Genomic DNA, 23,593 nt, shown 5'->3' on the forward strand with positions numbered 1-23,593 from the left:
ACCTATCATATTTTCTAATTCAATTTGTTAATCTGTGCTTTTTTGTGGAATTCAGACAATTATTATTAGTTATTAATCAACAGTATTTATTCCTGTTATTTTGTTGTGTTGGTATGAATTTTTCTCTCTCCATTGATTTACTGATTTGAGATTACTTATCCTTTGTGTCTTCTTGGATATGGTCACAGTCTTCAGACTTAAAATTTTTTCTACTATCTTCTAAAGTTCTGAATTGATAGATAGTGGTTGTTTTGTAATTGTTGCTTTCTCTAGAGGAAGGTATGCGATGAGAGCTATACCAAAGCCATATGAATATATGCCTTGGGCTAAGCCCAGAATATCTCTAACCCTAGGCCTCCGGCTGGAACCCTCTAGCCTCAGCGCAATCTAATCTTCTGCAACCCTGTATCTTACAGGTTTCATCTTCCAGCCTCCGTCTGGGCCTCCAAGATTTACTGCTAAATAAACTTACTCTTTCTATCTTTTTCTGAATTCTAGCTAGGTGGATCAATTCAGTTATTCTGGTTCAAATTCCTCTCCAAGCTGACTGAATCAAATTGGCTTCTTTCAGCTTCTGACTGAATTGTTCTACTTTTAAAAACTGCCTCTCAACATCATGTTCTGTTTTGAACACAGCAAACTAAACTACATCTCTCTCTTGGGACTGCTCTAAAGTGGCCTCTTTCTTTCCTATTCTTGTGAGGTTTGACCATATCCTATCTCTGAATAATTCTGTCAAATCTTTCTCTGATTCTTCACTTTGCCTGCCCCTCAATTAGATTCTATTGTTTTGTTTTGGTTTTTTTTTGTTTTGTTTTGTTTTGTTTTTTGTTTTTCGAGACAGGGTTTCTCTGTGTAGCCCGGGCTGTCCTGGAACTCACTCTGTAGACCAGGCTGCCCTCGAACTCAGAAATCCACCTGCCTCTGCCTCCCAAGTGCTGGGATCAAAGGCATGCGCCACCACCGCCCGGCTAGATTCTATTGTTTAGGATTAAAAGTAAATACTAAAGGCATGTCTGTGTAGATCACATAGACTTAGGTTTTTGGATGTGATCCCTTGCTAGAGTAGACATGTTGCTGGACTAAAATTCTTCTACATTGCTTAATACTTTTTATCATGGAATTTTTTGTTGTTGTTGTTGTTGACAAATTTGACTTATACTTTGGCTGAATATAGTAGTGTGGAATAGCACCTATGATGTTTCAGACTTTGTAAAACATCTACTCTGATCCTTTTTGTTTTCAGAGTGTCCAGTAAGAAAACAAATGTTAAGCTCATGGGCTTCTCTTTACATGCTACTTGATTTTTTTTCTCTTACAATTTTTTTTTTTTGTTTTTATTTTTGTTTTTTGTTTTTTTTTTTTTTTTTTTTTTGAGACAGGGTTTCTCTGTGTCGCCTTGGCTGTCTTGGAACTCACTCTGTAGACCAGGCTGGCCTCGAATTCAGAAATCCGCCTGCCTCTGCTTCCCAAGTTCTGGGATTAAAAGCATGCAACACCACCACCTGGCCCTCTTACAAATTTGAATATCCTTTGTTTTGTAAGGATTTTTTTTCTATATAAAAATTTTTTTGGTCTTGTATATTTGTTGTCCTGAAAGTTTTATTTTAAATGAAATATATTTTTGTGCCCTTGACATGAATTTTGTTTCCTTCTATTAAGCCTATTAGTTGTAGAATTTTCTTTTTCTGGAGTCCCATATTTCCTGGCTGTTTTGTACCTATAGGGCTATTTATTTGTATTTGTCTGTTTATTTTTCTTTTATTTTTAGATTTAGTATTTCATATTACTGAAGTATCTCTTTATTTCACTTTCTTTAATACTGAGATTTTTTCTTCTATTTCTTTAGTCTGTTGGTGTAGCTAATCTCTGAAATTTTTGGTTGAATTCCTATTTTTTTTTTCTAGTTTAATTTCAATTTGATTCTATCTAGTGGTTTTATTTCTTTTAAATTCTACCTTCATGTATTATACTACTTTTATTATTTCATTCAACTGTTTGTGTTTTCAGTCTTCACTAAGAGGTGTACTCATATCCATCTTTAATGTCTTTGAACTTAATTGCTGTAATTCAGTCCTTGTCTTGTGATTAACCTATACTGTATTTTTCAAGGTTAAGGGTAAACGGTTATTGGGTTCTAATAGAGTAATATTATCTTGGCTGTTCATTTTTGTGTCGTTGTTCTGGGGTCTAGAAATCTGGAGTTTTTATGAGTACATTGATTCTAGGTGTTAAGATCAGGGTTTATCCAAGTTGGGTGAATTTCTTATTTATGATTTCCCTCTGTTTCTGGAGAAACATGATGAGTGAGCAGCCACCACGAGTAGAGAGTATTTCCACTGGTACTGGTGGCAGAAAGAAATAGAAATATGCTGGGAGGAAAAGTTGATAGTAGTTGTAGGAAAGCACTAAATAGATTGGTTAAAAACCAAGCACTAAAGTTCCCAGAAAGTAGAGGCATTTGTGGAAAGAAAATTCAAGTAGGCTGTAGCAAGACAAGGAGGAAGTCAGAAGAGATAAGGATGGGATAGTTAAGGAAACTCTGGGTCTTTACCAAAATGATGATAGGAAGGAAGGTATGGGAGGAGAAGCGTCTGCAAACAGGCTGCTAGAAAACTGAGCATGAGACTGGAGAGGTCAAAATGGAAAGAAGGAAGCATATTGAAGATCATGTAGCTGAGTCCAAGCCTGGAATTAGGAGTCACTGGTAGAAAAGATTTCTGAATATTTGCTGCTGACAATAGGAATAGAGTTGGGCTAGAAGTGAAGGCTGAGAAGTTTAAACCGAAGAACTAATTCAGAATTACACCGTGATACAGAGTCCCTGCCAATTCTCCTTGCTTTATAAAAGGTACTCTGAGGTTGAATGATTGGGCAGATTTAATTCCTCTGTCACTTGAGTCAGGTGGCCCATCTAGCATCTACTCTTCTTAGAGATCCTGAGAATCATAAGCTCGGTGATTGAAGTATGAGCTATGAACTAAAATCAAGATTATGGAATGCATAGGTCAGTAATTGATAAAGCCAAGGAGAAGTGCCAAAGCCACATCATTTCAGGTGTTTTCTTCATAGCTATTCCCTCAGTGGTTTTTGTGGGTTTGTTTGGTTTTTTTTTTTTTAAATGTATTTCTTATCATTTTGCAAAATATTATGTCAATTCCCGGAAGCCTGATGTAATCAAGTAGTTTAGTATTTGACTCAGTTATACTAAAGTTTGGATTAACAAAAACAGACTGGTACAACATGGATTTTACACCCCAAATTCACTAGAATCTTGTATTCCCTCATGTTACTAAGCATACTCTTTATGGTTACCAAGACCTAACCTGCATTATCTGTACTGAACTCTTTTTTTTTCATTTGCAGCTTCAGTGATCTGCCTCTAAAGTAGCTACCAAGTTTGCACAACACAATGTATTATGTACTCCTGATTTTATGACCAAGCTCTTAGGCGACTCAGAAACTCACATCAATTTAAAAGACATTCATTTTTGAATTTCATTTATGAGATTATAATATGCTATAACATTTGTCCCTTACCTTTCTTCCCTCAAAACCTACTCTGAGTTGGAGGCCATCCTGTTCTATAGAGTGAGTTCCAGGACAGTCAAAGCTATACAAATAAACCCTACAAAAAAATAACAATTATAATAAGTATTTTTTTTAGAATTTCTAAGAACAATCCCTGGTCACATTTCAAGCTGACTCAGTGTCTTATGATCACGACCCACCATTGTTTGACAGTTGAGAGCATGACTTGTATTATTCTTCAGGATCTCCAGTGTTGTAATTGGTCAGTCTGACGTCTGCTGGGTAATAGTTGCAGTCAGTGAAGTGAACTCTAAAGCAAGGCCATGCAGAAACTTTCTATATAGCTAACAAGTGGGAAAAATAGTGACCTTGGATTTGAGTGGGGCATTTGCATGCTACACAGGTTTTAGAAGTGAACTATGCTAAGGAGACTTTCATAGGTCACCCTCTTAACACTTGAACAAAAGATAGTGCATTCTCATGCTTCTTGAAAGTTTATCTCTACACTTTTATAGTCTTATGCCCTATGTTTTAAATATTAATGTTCATTTTTTTATTTCCATTCTTTTTGCACCTTAGCTTTTAATTTTTGTATCTGCTGACATAAACAAAATGCATGTTTTTGCCTGTTAGTTGCTACTGAAATATCAACTGCTGTAGCTATATTAAGTATTACATAGTATCTACTTCATAAATATTTGTGGTTTGATTAAGCCAGTGAACAAATTAAATCAGAATGATTTTATATAGAGTTTTCAAAAGCCATGCTAACTCAAGAAACTATTTCTTTTCATGGGAACTTAACAGATTGAAAAGAAAAGAATGATGATAGAAACATTTCCTTGATGAAAAATACAGAGGAAAGGATAATACATTATTACTTGATACAAATTTTAAACGTTTTAAATTACTATTTAAACTCCTCAGCAGAATAAAAGGGCCATTATATTGATCTCTATTTTTCTGCTTTTGTTGCAGGAGAATGCACTTTTTTCTCAGTAATTCTTTCAGTTTACAATGCTAATAATTTAACTATTGTTAACAATTGCTAACAAATGGAAACATGAAAACCACCAGCAAATTTCCAGTGCTGGGAATTGATAGAGCTATATGAAAAGCAGGTGACTCAAATATGAGCCCTGTCATATAAGGGCCCAGATTACATTTTCAGTTTACTTCTATATTAGAGGTCCAACAGGACTCAAAAAGACAGATTTCTTTGGTGAAAAGTGATAGATACTTATATCCATGAAAATAAGGATGAGATTTATAATGTGCTTAGGAATTATAGTGGACTAGCAAAATCATAACAGATTCTCTTCTAAGATCCACAGGATTACTTCCCAGAAATTTGACTAGGTCTCTAATACCTGGCATAGTTTACCCTTATTGTGTGAGCCTTAATTCTGATTAGATGGCTGTTAGTTACCACCAACATGTGAGTTTCCACTTATTCAAATTTATGAATATCTTGCCATGATGGTCATTGGTATGGTTAACAGATGACAGAGCTAGCTAGGACTGTTAATTGCTTTCCCTCCCTTCGAGGCTTGCACAGCATTTTCTTGTGTTGGAGACTAAAATGAAGGTGATAAGATTAGATACAGCTTGAAATCTCAGAGTACTGTGCCCTAAGTGTGCATTGCCTTCAGCAATAGGAGCATACCAGCAATCTCTCAGAAGCAATGGAAAGCAGAACTACATTTTATATAGTTTTGGGGATCTCTCGGACTATTCTCAACTATGATTCTAAAGGATATTTCCTCTGCCTAGTATTGGTAGTGTTGTTAGCCTATGTGATTCTTTTGGCAAGTGTTGTCATCCCTAGTGACACAACTTCCTATAAGATTTTATGTACTTTTATATATTATGTAATATATAATATTAAGCATATAAAATTTGTTAATATAATATGTTTGTGTTTTATAGTACTTGTGCAATTATATGCATAAGTATTATATGTATACGCATGCATCTATCAAGAGATTAAGACAGATATAGAAGGAAGGCATGACTACTCAAGATTCTTTGATAAAATCTCAAGGAATCATATTTTAACTCCATTTTTTTAAAAAAATGTAAACTATATCTGTTCAAACAATGTCTTCTCATGCTGAATTCATTACTATTTAATGATTTATTCTACATTTACTCAATTATCTTTATATATCTCTGGTCATAAATTTAAATAAAAATATTTAATATTCAATTTAATGTAGAGGTTTTTAAAACATCATTGATTATTTTCAAGGTTGCATAAATCTCTTTGCAGGAATGAACAGTGAGTTCTCAGAAATAAAAATAAGGAATGAGACTATAGCTCATATTAGCCATGAATCTTTGCCTATTTGATTATTATTCTTAGATATTGTGACAATGGCCTTAGAATTAGGCCATCTCAACTCTTTTCAGTTCTTATGTTAGTGACTGAATAGGTTGGAGTTAATGTGGAAATACTCAGATACTAGAAAAACAAAACTGAAACAAAAATGGTTAGAGTACAAGTGAATGGCAGGTCTTAACATTCTGTGCTGCTTATACTGCCAGCATAGAAACCACTGAAACACCTGAGTGCTGTTGAATCCCTAAAAACCGGTGACCATCTCTAGCTTGCTATCCTCTAACCTCAAACACTGACTCTCTTCAGTTTCTCTGAACTTGTATCATCTGATGAATGTTGTACATCTGGACAAATCATTAAATTGTGGTAGCAGAAAGATGGAATTTGTTCATACACGTTTAATTTTACCTTTATTTGTAAAATGAATGGATCATTAGATATGGCTCTTTAACATATACTTTCATTTCACCATTGGAACCCTCTTCCTGGTCTTAATGAGCCTATCAAACCATGCTTCTCCACAATGTGAAGAATAGCCTACTCCACTGCATTTTGTACATGTCCTACACATTGTGAATAGAAAGGTTTAATTCATGTTTGTCTGCTACAGCTTGCTACAGATCTGCTGAATCTAACTTTTCCATTCATCTCTTGTTCCAAAATGTTTACTGTAATCTATTTCCTAATTCTGAACTTGTACATCTGTTAAAAATGTTTTCTGTAATAGGTAACTATGTTTAGCATGGCTGAAGTATGGGTTTACTTATGCAGGCCTAGGTTTGGCGCTACTGTTTTATATATGAATCCTATTTCTTTGAATATGTCATGAACCCTTGCCTTTTCATGTGAAATGTTTTAAAATCTTTGCCTTGGCATGCCAAGGTGGCCAATATTTCTGCTCTTACATTTTGGGAATATTATAACTTATGGTGTATATTTCTTGAATACAAAGAAAATGATACTGAAAACACTGATATTGTTAGCAACATAGCTGATTGGGGGGGCGGGTTAAGTACATAATGTGTATACACAGTGGATAAAAGGATGATTATTCAAGTCCAGGCTAGAAGACAATGCTAGATTTCTTGAGGTTATTCTGAGTGGGATATAATTATAAATCAGTGTATTTACTTTTAGTATTTTGCACTTATATTTTGAACTATACTCAACCAAAGGTAAGTGACACCCAGAAAACAAGACTACATATAACTAGGAAGACTAGGTTCTTGGATATATCTTAGTTCAAATTATGCTGGCTCAGCATGCATGATGTCCATGGCTTGATAGACATCATCCCATAAATCCATGAAAAGTAGTGAGTAATTGAGGTACACTGGTAAGATTGAGCAGTGGTAAGACGAGGTACATAGTAAGTTTGAGGGCAGGTTGGCTTACATGATAGCTTGTCTAAAATGGAGGAAGAGGGGATGTCTTGCCAGCATAGAAAAAATGGAAGAAAAGAAAGAAAAAAGAAACCAGACTTACTCTTAGAATTATGGATGTGAAAATTCTAAACTTAAGGTATCAATGAGGCCAAGAACCCACTGAACCATGGAACTCTGGAGTATTGTTTCAGTTAGTTTGTGGTGGATCTTGTTATTTGATGTCAGTATTTGAAGCCACATCACCACTGCCTTAGCCACCACCTTCACATTGATACCTTCTTTTTTATATTGTCTTTTGCATCAGAGGAATATCTGTTGTTAAATTTGGTGCTTGTCTGGGGAACCCAGAATGGCATCATCTTTATATTCCTTTTTTTTGGGGGGGGTGTTATTGGGTATTTTATTTATTTACATTCAAATATTATTCACTTTTCTGGTTTCCCCTCCTGAACCCCACTATCCCAATCCCTCTTCCCCTGTATATATGAAGGTGCTCGACTACCCGCTCACCCACTCTCACTTCAGTTGCCTGCCATTCCTCTTCACTGGGTCATCGAGCTTTCACAGGACCAAGGGCCTCTCTTCCCATTGATGCCCAACAAGACCATCCTCTGCTTCATATGTGGCTGGAGCTATGGGTCACTCCCTGTGTACTTTTTGGTTGGTGGTTTAGTCCCTGAGAACTCTGGGTCTTCTGGTTTGTTGATATTGTTGGCTGCGAGCATCTGCCTCGGTATTTGTCAGGCTCTCGCAGAGCCTCTCAGGAGACAGCTATATCCACTATTGTGACAGCACTTCTTGGCATCCACAATAGTGTCTGGGTTTGGTGTCTGTATATAGGATAGATTTCCAGGTGGGGCAGTCTCTGGATAGCTTTTCCTTCAGTCTCTGCTCCATACTTTGTCTCCATATTTCCTCCCTTGAGTATTTTGTTCCTCCTTCTAAGAAGGGCAGAAACATCCATACTTTGGTCTTCCTTATTCTTGAACTTAATGTGGTCTGTGAATGGTATGTTGGGTATTCTGAGCTTTTGGGCTAATATCCACTTATCAGTGAATGCATAACATGTGTGTCCTTTTGTCACTGAGCTACCTCATTCTGGATGATAGCACCACTTTGAAGGGTCTTTTGAAAGTAAATAAACACTCATATGACAATGACGCCAGAGTTGAAGATAGTAGTACAAGAATTATTTTTTTAGCAGTATTCAGCTTGCTAAAATAGTAAATTAGAGGTGCTAATGTATAAGTTAGGTTGGCAATTTTTTGTATTTGTTACTTTTAAAGCAATATGTGAAGATATAATTAAACATTTTTAATTGTTTTATTTATTTACATTCCAAATGTTGCCTCCCTTCATGTCCCCCCGCCAAGAGTTCTTCACATCCTCCCTTTGCCTTTGAGAAAATACTCCCTCACCTACATCTACCAACTCACCCCACCCACCTACTCACTTCCACCTCAACCCCTACATCCCCCTTTCCTAGGACATAAAGTCTCTACAGGATTATGTACATCCTCTCCCACTGAGGCAAGACAAGGCAGTCCTCAGATATATATTTGTCAGGGGACCATGGGTCAGTCCATGTATACTCTTTGGTTGGTGGCTTAGTCTCTAGGAACTCCCAGGCGTCTGGGTTAGTTGATATTTTTGGTCTTCCTGTGGGTTTGCCGTCCCCTTCAGCACCTTCAGTTCTTTCTCTAACACTTCCATATGGGTCCCTAACCTCAATCCAATGGTTGGCTGTAAGTATCTGTATCTGTTTCAGTCAGCTGCTGGTATACCCTCTCAGAGAACAGCCATGCTAGTCTTCTGTCTGCAAGCACAACATGACATCAGTGATAATGTCAGGCTTTGGTGCCCTCCCACAGTATGGATCCAAAGTTGGGCCAGTCATTGGAGCACCTTTCCTTCAATCTCTGCTCCATTTTTTGTTACTGCAATTTTTCTTTAGACAGGAGAAATTGTGAGGCAAAAAATTTGAAGGTAGGTTGGTGACTCCATCCCTCCAGAAACATTCTTAAGAACGAAAGGAATTCTATAGCTCTTACAAATTTCTTGCATAAAAATTGGTAATGAAATGCAATGAAGAAATGAATACCTTCTAGAATGCATGCTAACTTTTGCAGTATAATAACTGTGAATAAAGCCCAATATGAAATTATAAATTTAAAACATCATGTGTGTGTGTTTGTATACATGCATGCATTTGTGTGTTTTCTTTTGTAACTTCGGTTGTCCAGGTTTTGAATGTGAATCATGGAGATATCAATATCCTGTCACCATGTTCAAAGGTTGAACATGCTTGTGTGATATAATCAATAACATTCGTAGTCCAAACATAAGTAAAACTATTTAAAATATAAAGAATAAAATCCCAAGAAACATATAAAGCCTCCAGATATTTTCAGTGCTTCAGCCAATGAAATTCAGTAACAGGGGATTAACCATCATTTCATTGACAGCTGTGTGTCTTTAGAACTAAGTTTGCATAAGAAGCTAGGTATCAAGTGTTACAGCTCTTTTTGAATTTGTCTAGCAGGTTTTCTGACTTCGGTCGGAAAACCCCTCCCATTAAAAAAAAAAAAAAAAAAAAAAAAAAAAAGAAGCTAGGTATCAGCTATAATAATGTTTCTATAATTATAAATGTAAAGTTTAAAAACATGTAAAGATTGGAAAATATAATGTAATAATATTTTAAGCATTCATATCACTTTCTATCACTTCCCATAACTGAAATTGACCTTCATAAATTGAGTATTTCATAATTTAATATAATTTTATCACTGCTATGCATTATATTTGCTCTTCAATCCCACACAGAGATTCAAATTAGATAAAATTTTAGCAAAATCATATTTTAAGTAGAGGGACAAATAATTGAAAAGCATAAAAATAAACCTTACATTCTATTTTAATATCATGTTTGGCAGATAAGCATCAGCTCACAAAAATTTACTAGTTTCAATGAAAAACAAATATGTGGCATGATACATGCATACTGTATTTATCGAAACTTAGTTTTATCAATTAGGAGTCAAAGTTCAATCTTACTATGATGAATTCATTTTTTAAACTATTCATATCCTAATTTTATTTTCATGATAATTTTAACATGCACATCCTGTGGTTTAACCAAGATACTTTTTTGCACACTGAAACTTTCTTCTAAAGTGACTCACAATAAAAGGTAAATGATAATGTGCTCACACAGAAGTCCAAGCTCCAAATTCAGATAACAAGAGCCAAGTGTTTCAATGCGATGTGAATATGACTCCTGGGAAATCACCATGTGGACTAGCTTGAGAGATAGAGCAGAAAATACCAGTCGATGGCTGTGAAAAATGTGTCAAGAAAACATTTTAATGGAATTCTTTCCACTTTATTTACCAGCGAGCAGGATAACCAATAAGTACATGTATCTCTATTGCTGAGTGTTACAGCATTGCCAATGTCTCTACCCCATGATTGATAGAAGCCTTGCTGTTCACCATCTGTTATTAAAGAGCCACGTTCCTCAAGCATAGTTTCTTTATATCATTTTCAATATTGTGGGCATTATACATTTCATATTACCTCTGTGAGAAACACACAGGCTTTGAATATAGCATCTGGTTTTATTGTTTTCTTGCTCTTTATCATGTTTTTGACATCTTCACTGTTTATTGTTTCAAGGTTATACATGAAGCTTTCAGAGACTGACTCAACTGCTTTAAAAAAAAAAAAACTAAAATGTGATGTGAACAGATTCGAATGCATATGCATATACCATAGTCTCAGCTTCAATGAGTAAGCCTTCTTACAAGATCTGGGCATTTAAAAATTATACAAAAGGAACATTGGCCCTTTATTGTGTGCAGCCAGTTTTTGATAGTTTATGTTGGACCAATTAATTTACACTTATAAATGGGCACAGCAGAAAAGAGAGTCTTAAGATCTATTTTGAGATGACTCACACATTACTTCAAAGAAGAGCAGAAGAGTCTTTGAAGGAAGCCGACATGTAGTTAGAAAGGGCCTTCGGAGTTTCCAAATTAATTGAACTTAAGTAAATGAGGAAAGGATAGGTTATATGTAGAGTCAGAGATAAAAAATAATTGGATAATAGCTAACGCTGATGGCTCAATGGAGGTCTATGAACATTTTAAATAGAAGCAAAGACATTGGCATAATTTTAGTTAAATGAAAAATGAAATTGATATCAATGAACACAGTGTAAAAATTCGATTTTATTTTACTCTATATTCTGATGAAATGAAGAAAACAATTTCTGTAGAAATATAATTTTCCAGTTAAAAATATTTTAATTCTAAAATGTGGCAGTTTTTCTGTACTCAAGGGATATATAGTAGATAATGTTCTGAAGAGCATAAAAGTGAATTTCACTAGTCAAAATATATAAATTTGTAATTCTTGCTTGAAAAAAGCAATTATTTTACAATTAATTTGTACTAGCCCTGAAACAATGATAATGGATCAAGGAGGCATAACTTTACCAGAGCTGCTTAGGTATACATGCCTCTCGCCTTCTATTTCAACCTAAATCTCCTACCAAGACCCTGAAGAAAAACTAAGGGGCAGGAAATTTCTGGATCTGGATCTCTCTGTTTGTCTTCTCATGATTTCCATATTGATTAAATATCCTTTCTCTTTTTAAAAACTGAATAAACAAAATAATAACATTGTAACTCAGTAATTTAGGTGCTGTGCAGGATGTTATCACCTTTACCTGCTAGATGGCTTCTGCAAATACTCTCCTCCACAGTTAATTTGCACCTATATTTGAAGTTTTGACTTCACTAGATTTCCTCGTATAAAACTAATGTAATTCTGAATTTTGATTAATAGTAGTTTTCAGTGAGAATCTCTATCTGTTACAAAAAGAAATTTCCCTGATGTGGGCAAGGACTGAAATTATCTGTAAAACTGGGGACAGCTACTTAGAATGTAGTTAGGGCTTTTGCTTGTGAGAGGAAATGGAAGTTATAGTTTCTCCTCCAAGATCAATGACTTCACTAGCCTTAGGGAGTTGGCCAGGTTTACAGTACCAGGCATGAATTCTCTGAAATGGAGTAGGCCTTAATTCTAATTAGAGGGTCATTGGTTATGTCACGATATGTATGTCACTGCTACACACTGGGGGGTATCATGCCATGCTTGTCCTTAGCTATTCATGGGCACCATAGGTAGGCAGGATGCTTGGCTAGTTTCCTCCTTTGGAAGCTTGCATGAATCCTCTGGTACTGTGAAAACCAGTTCAGTGAGCCTTTCTAATCAATTCCACTTCAGTGGCCTTTGAGCCCAACACCTGAAATCTATAGTGTCTTTAGCAATAGGAACTTACCCTCCATTGCTCAAAGAAAACCAAAAGAAATAGCAATGACCTGTTAAATTTGGAGAGTCTTTTGGACAACTGTGGCCAGGATGTACAAAAAGGGCTTCTCATACTTGATGTTGAGACTTTTGTTGGGCGGTCTTGGCTCTTGGACAGAATAGTGACAGTTGTGAAGCACAGTCCCAGTAGAATCTACAATACAATATATCTAAGGCTCAGAGATCATTACAGAAGAAGAGGTTGAGGGATTGTAAGAGCCAGAGGCTAACAGTTTTCTGTAAAATTGTACCACCTATGAATTTCAGAAGCTAAATGAATAAAATCGTACCAACATGACTACCTAAATATGAACTGACCAAGGAAACAACAGTAATGCTAACATGGAGGGTAGATAGCATGGAGGGTAGTGGAGACCTCAACCCAACACAAATAACTACAGGCACTAAATGATGCTGAGGAAGGGGGGAATAGTCTTCCTTAGGAAGGAGTACACCAACTGGGTTTTCAGTACTAAACAGTCACACTTGAAAATATAAATTCAAGTTAAAGTGTATATATACACATATATATATATATACCTTATATATATATTTATATATATATATGTATGTATATAAAATAGTTTGTTCCTATAATCTTAGGAGTATATATGTATATACTTACATGCTTATAATAATTAATGAGACAGATGAAAATCCAAAAGAACAAGAACAGATTAATGGGATAGTTTAGAGTCAGAAAAGTAAATGGGGAATGGTGTAATTATATTATAATCTCAAAAAATTAAATAAAATTCATGTATAGTATATTTTAAGATATACTTTATATTTATTTATAAACTATGCTTTACACACTCACACACACACACATACACACACAAATAGAAGCATAAAATGTCCAAATTTGTTTCCTAATGATTAAATCAATATATTTAAAGATTGTCAGTAATTTCTAATGAAAGAAACGTCAAAAACCAGTAATAAAAGCATGTGTATAGTTAAACATCATTGTAACTTAAAAATGTGCCTTTTTTCAGATAATAGCATATATAAAATATAAATAATTTCTCTTATTTCATGCAATTAATAATATTTAGTTTTCTTGATGTTGTGGTTTAGGAGTAACCCTGTGAACCACATGACCACTGATCCCAGTCAGACAGGAATGGCTCAATGAATGTACATCCTAATACTGATTGATCAGTACCCTAGCTTGGAATTTGGGACTAAGCCACTCACAGCATTAAACATTTCTCAGAGCAGACTTACAAAGGGACACACACACACACACACACACACACACACACACATCCCCCAAAATGAGTTCATATTCAGGAGTAGAAAGTACTGCTTGGTGGTCAACTCTAAGTCAAGCCATTTTAAACATTACAGTTCATATGGGCCTTTAAAGTGATGAGTCTTAGGTAGTTTGTGGATTTTTTTCCTTTTTTCCTTTTTTACTAATCATTTTATTCTTTTACATTCAAATGATATCGCCCTTCCTGGCTACCCCTTTACAACCTCCCCCAATCTCATCACCCCTTTCTCCTCTCCTTTCCTCTGTGAGGGTACTCCTCCACCCACTCATCTACACCTGCCTCACCCCTCTAACATCCCCCTATGCTGGAGCATCAAGCCTCAACAATACTAAGGGACTCCCTTCCCATTGATGACAGATAAGACCTCCCTCTGCTACATATGCAGCTGGAGCCATGGATCCCTCCATGTGTACTCTTTGGTCGGTACTTTAATTCCTGGGAGCTCTGAGTGTTCTTGTTAGTTGACATTGATCTTCCTATGGAGCTGCAATCCCCTTCAGCTCCTTCAGTCCTTCCCCTAGATCTTCCAGGGTCCCTAGGCTCAAGCGAATGGTTGGCTGTATCTGCATCTGTATTGGTCAGGGGTTAGTAGAACCGCTCAGGGAACAGCCATACCAGGCTCCTGTCAGCAAGCACTTCTTGGCATCAATAATAGGGCAGGAGTTCAATGTTTGCAGATGGGATGGATTGCTAGGAAGGGCTGTCTCTGGATGGCATTCCCTTCAGTCTATGTTCTAATTTTTGTCCCTGTCTTTCCTTTGGATAGAAAACATGGCTTAAAACATTTGAGGTGGGTGGGTAGCCCCATCCCTCAACTGGGGATTGTGCCTAAATACTGGAGGTAGCCTCTACTGGTTCTATATCCCATTTGTTGAGTATTTCAGCTAAAGTCATTGCCATTGGGTCCTAGGAACCTCTTGCTTCCCTGGCCTCTGGGACTTCCTAGTAGCTACCCCCAGTTCCCATCCCCCCATGGCTACATATTTCTATTCAATTTTCTGACCCACTGTACTTGTCTCCTGTTCCATAAAATACCTAATCCTGCCCCTTTCCTTTTTCTATCCACCTCCTTTCTTCTTCCCAGGTCTCTTCCTCTCTCTACTGCCTCAGATTATTTTGTTCCCCCTTCTATGTAGCATTGAAGCATCCACACTTTGGTCTTCCTTCTTCTAAAGCTCCATCTGGTTTGTGGGTAATATCATGGGTATTCTGAGCTTTTGGGCTAATATCCACTTAATAATGAGTGCATACCATGTGTGTTCTTTTGTTATGTCACTCAGGATGGTTATTTTCTAGTTCCATCCATTTGCCTGCGAATTTCATGAAGTCATTGTTTTTAGTAGCTGAGTAGTATTCCATTGTGTAAATGTACCACATTTTCTGTATCCATTCCTCTGCTGAGGGACACCTGAATTGTTTCTAGCTTCTGTCCAGTATAAATAAGACTACTGTAAGCATAGTGGATAATGTGTTCTTGTTTTATATTGGAGAATCTTTTGGGTATCTGACCAGGAGAGATGTAGCTGGTTTTTCAGATAGAAATATTTTTAATTTTTTAAGGAACCTCCAGATTGATTTCCAGACTGGTTTTACCATCTTTCAGTCCCACCAGCAATTGAGAAGTGTTCCTGTTTCTCCACATCCTTGCCAGCATCTGTTGTCATCTGAGTTTTTTATCTTCGCCATTCTGCCTGTTGTGAAGTTGAATCTTAGGGTCATTTTGATTTACATTTTCCTAACGACTAAGAATGTTGAACATTTCAGTGCTTCTCAGCCATTCAAGATTCCTCAGTTGAGAATTCTTTGTTTAGCTCTGTGCCCTACTTTTAATAGGTTTATTTGGTTTTCTGAAGTCTAACTACTTGAGTGCTTTGTATATTTTGGATATTAGTCCTCTATCAGCTGTAAAGTTGGTAAAAATCTTTTCCTAATCTGTGAGTTAACATTTTGTTCCATTGATAATGTCATTTGCCTTACAGAAGCTTTTCAATTTTATGAGGTCCCATTTGTTGGTTGTTGACTTTAGAGCATGAGACATTGGTGTTCTGTTCAGGAAATTTTCCCCTGTGCTTATGTGTTCATGGGTCTTTCCAAGGAATGAAAGATCTGTAGGACGAGAACTTCAAGTCTCTGAAGAAAAAAAATTGAAACCTACAGAAAATGGAGAGATCTTCCATGCTCATGGATTGGCAGGATTAACATAATAAAAATGGCCACCTTACAAAAAGCAATCTACAGATTCAATGCAATCCTCATCAAAATTACAACTCAATTCTTCACAGAGATAGAGCAATTTTCAAATTCATCTGGAATAACAAATTAGTAATAGCAAAAATTATTCTTATCCAAAAAAAGGACTTCTGGTGGAATCTTCAACCCTGACCTCAAGCTGTAGTACAGAGCAATAGTGATAAAAAAAAAAAAGCATGGTATTTGGTACAGAGACAGACAGATAGATCAGAGGAATAGAATTGAAGATCCAGAAATACACTCACACACCTATGGTCACTTGATCTTTAACAAAGAAGCCAAAACCATCCAGTGGAAAAAAGAGCATATTCAACAAGTGGTGCTAGCTCAAATGGTGGTTTGCATGTAGAAGAATGCAAATTGATCCATTCTTATCTCCTTGTACAAAGCTCAAGTACAAGTGGATCAAGGACCTCCATATAAAACTAGATATGCTGAATCTAATAGAAGAGATTTCTTAAGAATAACACATCTCAGGACATATAGAACAGAACAAGACAGAACAGAGTGACTAGTAGGCATTTTATAGCAACAATATGAAATAGCTGGAAAGCATGTAACAAGATGGCTACAGCTATTCTGGGGAGGGGATCCAGAACATAACACTTGAAGAAACTTTTTTAACAATAAGGACTATTATCGCATAAGTCTATAAAAGGGATAATACCTTGACCTAAATTTGTTAACAGCCTCTTGTTTCCATTATGTTATAGATTCTACTCCAGTTAACTATACAGTGTTTCAATTAAATTATTGGAGTGAATTCTAACTAAGGATTTCCCCAAAGACCACTTTTAACACTCATCTAATTCAGAATTTCCCATGCATCTCATTAAGTATTATGCCCAACAGGAGCATGTGCTGTTGGCACATCAAAATCAGCACTGCAATTTCAATGCCATTTGAAAACAATTTGTTGAATTAATTTACATGTATGATTTAGTCCTGTTAACGGGTTCATTCAACACCTGTTGGGTCATCTTTGCTACAAAAATTTTATTTGAAGAAATAAAAATCTTTCCTTCTGGAAGTATTTGCTTTATTCCCTGGGTTTTAATTTAGATAAACATGAGGTAAAATGCTGATACCATATCTGAGAGTTGTCCTCCTTTATATTGTGCAAAATATGAATATATGAAACACCAATACTTTTATGATGTAGCTCTCCTCAAGTCATCCATTTGAGACAAAAATCACAGGAGTTTGAAGATAGTGGATCTACTTTACTCCTCAGCAAGATTTAGTATGTCCATGAATTCTTGACATTTCCCTTGTTTGGCTTAAGTGAACTCTGCTACTTGAGAACAATGATGTGTGTATTGGTATTGTTTCTACCTGCCCATTCTCTGTCTCTTGGCCCTCTTCTCTGCAATGCCTCCTGGGTTCCTATTAGTTCTTTTATGGGTCATGTTTTGAAATCTAGAAAGCTAAGACCTATGGTGTCTCCACTCTTTCTATGACTTGTAAGCATACAGTGAACTCTGGAGAGAGAGTCAGTATGGAAAAGCTACAGGTATGGCCAGTTCACAAACATGGGGAAACACTTTTCCTTCTTGTTTGTTTCTCTATAACTGTCACTTGCAGCCACATGTAATGGTCTTTACATTTTCTTCCTTCTTTTTTGTAGTTAGCATCTTTGTGGATACAGAATTAAATTCTGTGTCAGATAGAAAGCACTCAAGCAACATTTAATTCCATCTTACTTAGTGCTACACTGTATACACATACTAGGTTTTTATCTCAGATGCTGTCAAGTATATGCCTAATACATGCTCCTGACTGGTACAATTTTAAAACTATCATTGCATGAAAAAATGTATTTACTCCCTTTAAGTATTAAGAAGCAATAGTTTATTTATCTTAATATAATCTGAAACTTGTCTTTTCTTTTGTCATGCTTATAGCTATCAATTATCATATGTTTCTGCTGGCAGCCATCTTGGACAGCACCCATTAAGTTACAATAACATTAATTTTTAAATAACTAGATAAGCCAAAGCTTGTCTTTTATGTTAAATATATCAAACTTTTCTCCATTTCAGTATTTTTAATGCATGTGCCTAAAAAAATGATATTAAAAAAACTATTTGAAATTCTCATTACACCCTTCTCTTTGTTAGGAAAGATGAGCTTTGTTATTCTGAATTAGTAGAATATAATTAGACATACATTATTCAAAACAGAAGTGAGTTTTTAGAATATCTAGTAGCAGTATGAGGCACTACAAAGTCTCCTACCTGTAGACAAAGAGAAATTTCAATTAGGCTACATTTCAACTGTAGGCTCTACAGTCACAGGAACAATTGTAGGAAGCATTCCTAAATGCCTATTTCTTCATATCATGCCTGTCAGAAATCACACACATCATCTCTCACCCTTTAAGAAGAGAAATTCCCATTAGAAATTCAAATTACAAATCCAAGATTTTACTCCATATTAGAGCTTGCTAATATTTTTAAGAAGCAGAGGTAAGACCATGGGCTTAAGAACCCTGAGGACAATTGTAAAGTCCTTCCTCTATATTGGACATGTTTTCTGATTCTGAAAACAGATTAAAACACTAAATGTGGTATGTGAATAATATATAAGTGTCCTGTGAGTAATGAATTAGGAATATAAATATATTCTTACAAATATATATATATATGTATATACACATGTTCACATATCTAGACAATCCTCTTGCCAATCCCATACATCTATAACTTTTGTCACCACAGATGCATAACAGGTGTTTACAAAGAACTGATCATCCTTCCAATACTTCTACTATGGGACCATATTCTAATAATAAGATAGAAGTAGATTGAAAAGCAATTTTGTAACAACTTCCTGCAAATGATTCAAGTGGTGAATATTTGAGGATTGGTATTCATTTTTTCAGATATTTGATGAGATTTATGATGCAAAAATTATATTTCTTGATTATTCAGATACATCCTATTAAAATGCTATAAACTTACCTCACTCCAAGCTCCAATAGCTTTTATAGAATAATATGTATGCTCCCAAATCTAATTGCTTGAAAAATCATTTCCATTGGTTTGTTTTGTGAAAGCAAATTGCATCTTAAATCTTGCCAACTGGACTTGTTAATTTCTTTGGGTAATCCTAGCTCTATTTGAGGTAAATCTTTCACTTCCAAGGAATTTGTTTTCTTCTGTCGATTTCTACTTAATTAGTATTGCCTGTTTTTTTTACATACATTGACCTTGTATGTACTTAACCCATCACTTTAGCTTTGTTAAGCTATGAATAATATAACATATAACTGTCATTTTGTGTGTGTGTGTGAGTGTGTATGAGTATGTGTGTGTGTTTGTGTGTGTGAAAGAGAGAGAGAGCAAGAGAGAGAGAGAAAGAAAGAGAGAGAAAGAGAGAGACAGAGAGAGAGAGAGAGAGAGAGAGAGAGAGAGAGAGAGAGAGAGAGAGAGAGAGAGAGAGAGAGAGAGAGCTTGTATAGTACTCTCAGCAAACATCTGGGTTTCTGGCTCTTCAAATCATTCCACCACTTCTTCCATGATCAGTATTTAGAACATAGGATGATATTGTTTTGGCAAAGTGGCACTTGTAGCTCCTACTATAGAGTTTTTGGCCTCACTAGTCATGGCTGATTAGTTTTCCAGTGCCACACATGAATTCTCTTCTGTTAAATGAACTTTAATTCCAGTGAAATGACTGTTGGTTTCCTCCAATACATAAGTGCCATTACTACATCTTTGAAGATATATTATGTGCTGGTCAATGTAATGGCTCACAGGAATTACAACTGGGTATGACAATTGGTTCATCTTCTTTCTTGTCAGCTTTCATAGAACTTTCCTGTAACATAGCTGCTATTATTCAAATAATTAGCTTATAAAATTACTGATGCTATTGACTATATATAGCAATATTTCTCAGTATACCTAGATTCCAATGCACAGTAAGTTTGCAATCTTTATTTCTGAGTAGTGTTTTAAGATTAAATTGTTCATAAAAATAAACTGGTTTTATAAACAAAACAATTTTTTGTTTAAAAGCTCAGCGAACTGCTAAGATCCTAGACAGCATGTGTTCTTAAAAATAAACTAGATCATTTCTCTTCACACCATTTTGGTATAGCTAGATAAGTTAGTACTCAAATGCAATCCTATGAAGGCACCTTCTATATATGTTATGAGGACACTGTGCACTCCTCCAGGAGAGATTCTGGCATAATGCAGGGAAAATGCTGCTTTTAAATTCTGGTTCCTGCATGGACATATTAAATTTACAAGAATGTTGACAAAATTCATGGCAGCATTGAATTGTGATTTGTGTTCCATTTGCAGATTTAATTGGAAGTTTCATGGTAGCCATGGTTCAGAAGAAACTGGAGGAAAGTTTAATAGAGATAAAAATAGAGATAAAAATGGTAAAATTTATATAAAGGCTCCTCAGGTAGAGGAGCAAGGTCAAGGCTCCAGAGATAGAGTCTACTGTCATTTTCACCATGAAAACAAGGATTGTATAGAAATGCAGTTTTTCACTTAGTGCAATATAATATTACTAAACTATTTACTCTACTTACTTATCTGTGTTTTCTAACTATGGAACAGATAACATTTTGAACATAGAATGATCAGCATTTTCACACAGGACAACATAACCAGAAATAGGAATGGCATCTTATAAGAATTGGAAGGCCTGTGAAATACAGTTAATCAAAGCAAATGCAGCAGGTTTTCATTTAAAGGTGGGTTGAGTAGATCCCAAGGAAAGTGAAGAGCTTCACCTTGTAGAGTATTTGATCCCCTTGACGCAGATATCAAGGAATTTCTAAATCATTTAATTTTTCTAACATAAAGCATATTTAAAATTATTTCATCTTGAAAATTATTACAGCAAGTGTAATAGGATGTAGATGAGAGTCATTTCACATATAACTCAGGTATTTAATCTTGAATAATACAGTGATCTCTGAATGCCTTAGTGACAGTCATCTTCCCTGCATAACAGTCTATGCTAGGAATTTAACATATTTACCACACTGGCATACACAACATTGTAAAAAAAAATCTAGCTAGGTCATTGGAAATTACAATATCTATAAATGTTCATGATTGTTTTAGCATTAAATAGGCTGTCATAAATCTCTTTATTTCATTGCCTATGCTCCACCTTAATTAGATTTATAAAATAATTTTAAAAGCTTTTTTGCAGGAAGCATCCTGCTATAAGCTATTCTATATTAACCAAGTAGAAGAAACACATTTGCTGCTTGCATAACTGATGTTACTCTGAAAACCCTTTGACCTTCTTAAATTGATGTTAAATAGAAACATTATGGAACTACTATATTTAAATAGCTGCTTGACCATAGCACATCTTATTAATTATTTAAGACATTTACTTATTTTCATTGTTTAGTTTTGACATTGCATTTAAATTGCATTTCCTCCTTTTCTTTTCTAGCTCCAACACTTGCCATATAACACCCTCTACACTCCTTTATTCATGCCTTCAATTTTGATTGCATGTGTATATATGTATGCATGTATATACCTTAGTATAACCTTTTGAGTCCCCATAATGTGACTTGTGTGTATATTTTCATAGCCGATTATTTCTCACTAAACAGCCAGGTTGGTATGGTCTTTCCTAAGAAAGACTACCTCTAGTGCACACAGCTTTACTCAGTTACATATAGTATCATGTGTGTGTGTGTGTGTGTATGTGTGTGTGTGTATGTGTGTGTGTGTGTGTGTAATGTCCAGGTCTTGCAGACTTTCCCTTGTCCAATTTGGCATGTTTATTGATTGGTTTCCTCATTTTTCATCTTATATATTCTTTGGATGCTAGTAGAGAATCAGTCTCACTAATGTTCCTCATCCTCTAGCTCTTTCAGTCTTTTTGTACCCTCTTCTGCAATGTTTCCTGAGTCTTAAGTTTTTATAGATAGATCCATAGTGACCAATTTCCAAAACCAAAACTCTGCATATCAATTTGTTGTGGATTTCCATGGTGTTTTCTGTCTTTTACAATTAGAAGTTTCCTTTATGAGGGTTAAAGAATATATTTATCTGTGGGTATAAGAAACATATAGAGATGCTGGTTAGGTATTGCATTGATTTGGTAAATTAGTAGTTGCATATTCTCCTATAATAGACACAAACTCATTCGCAATGATTAGTTGGTTAGATTTCCAGTACCACGTATGATATACTTTTTGATTAGTGAGTCTTAAGTCAAATAAAAGAGCTATTGGTTACTATTGCACTGTTAGTGTTATTGTACCATATAAGACATTGATATAGCTCAGAGACATCCAAGTTGCTAGGATTGTTAGTTGCTCCATCCTTGGGAAGGTACATGGCACCTTCTAGTAGTGTGAATGCTACAATTTACATTTTGTGGGTTTTTTGTTTGTTTGTTTTAATTTTTTTTAAGTTTAGCAACTTTTACCAATATGTGTTTTTTATTAGATATTTTATTTATTTACATTTCAAATGTTATCTCCTTTCCCAGTTTCCAGACCAGAAAACTCCTATTCCATTCTCCCTCCCCCTAGTTCTATGAGGTGGTCACCCACACACTCACCTACTCCTTCCTCCCTGCCCTAGCATTCCCCTACACTGGGGCATCAAGGCTTCCCAGGACCAAGGGCCTCTCTTCCCACTGATGTCTGACATAGCCATCTTTTGCTACATATGCGGCTGGAAACATTGGGTCCCTCCATGTGTACTCTTTGGTTGGTGGTTTAGTTCCTGGGAGCTCTGGGGAGTCTGGTTGGTTGATATTGTTGTTCTTCCTATGGGTTGCAAACCTCTTCAGCTCCTTCAGTCCTCCCCCTAACTCCTACATTGGGGTCTCCATGCTCAGTCTCTGGTCGAGCCTCTCAGGAGACAGCTATATCTGACTCCTGTCAGCAAGCAATTCTTGGAATCAGCAATAGTGCCTGGGTTTGGTATCTGTGTCTGGGATGGATTCCCAGGTGGGGCAGTCTCTGGATGGCCTTTCCTTCAGTCTCTGTTCCACATTTTGTCTCTGTATTTCCTCTCATGAGTATTTTGTTCCTCCTGAAGCATCCGCACTTTGGTCTTCCTTCTAGTCTGTGAATTGTATCTTGGGTATTCCAAGCTTTAAGGCTAATATGCACTTATCAACGACTGCATACCATGTGTGGGTTTTCTTTTTTCTTTCTTTCTTTTTTTTTTTTTTTTTTTGTGAATCGGTTATCTCACTCAGGATGATATTTTCTAATTCTATCTGTTTGCCTAAGAATTTCATGAACTCATTGTTCGTAATAGCTGAGTAGTGCTCCATTGTGCAAATTTACTACATTTTCTATATCCATTCCTCTGTTGAGGGACATTTGGGTTCTTTCCAGCTTCTCGCTATTATAATAAGGCTGCTATGAACATAGTGTAGCATGTGCCCTTGTTATATGTTGGAACATCTTTTTGTTATAT

The 23,593-nt window shown here is 35.8% G+C and overlaps 1 protein-coding gene and 1 non-coding gene across 3 annotated transcripts in view; both read left to right on the plus strand.

The window, feature by feature from the left end:
• Edil3 (EGF like repeats and discoidin domains 3) overlaps positions 1–23,593 on the plus strand; it is a 486,419-nt gene that overhangs the window by 164,620 nt on the left and 298,206 nt on the right. The window lies entirely within an intron of this gene.
• On the plus strand, positions 9,766–9,827 carry LOC116083975. Its single transcript, XR_004115959.1, has one exon. It is a non-coding gene; the product is annotated as a U7 small nuclear RNA (small nuclear RNA).

Source organism: Mastomys coucha, unplaced genomic scaffold (assembly GCF_008632895.1).
Source record: "Mastomys coucha isolate ucsf_1 unplaced genomic scaffold, UCSF_Mcou_1 pScaffold8, whole genome shotgun sequence".
NCBI lineage: Eukaryota > Metazoa > Chordata > Mammalia > Rodentia > Muridae > Mastomys > Mastomys coucha.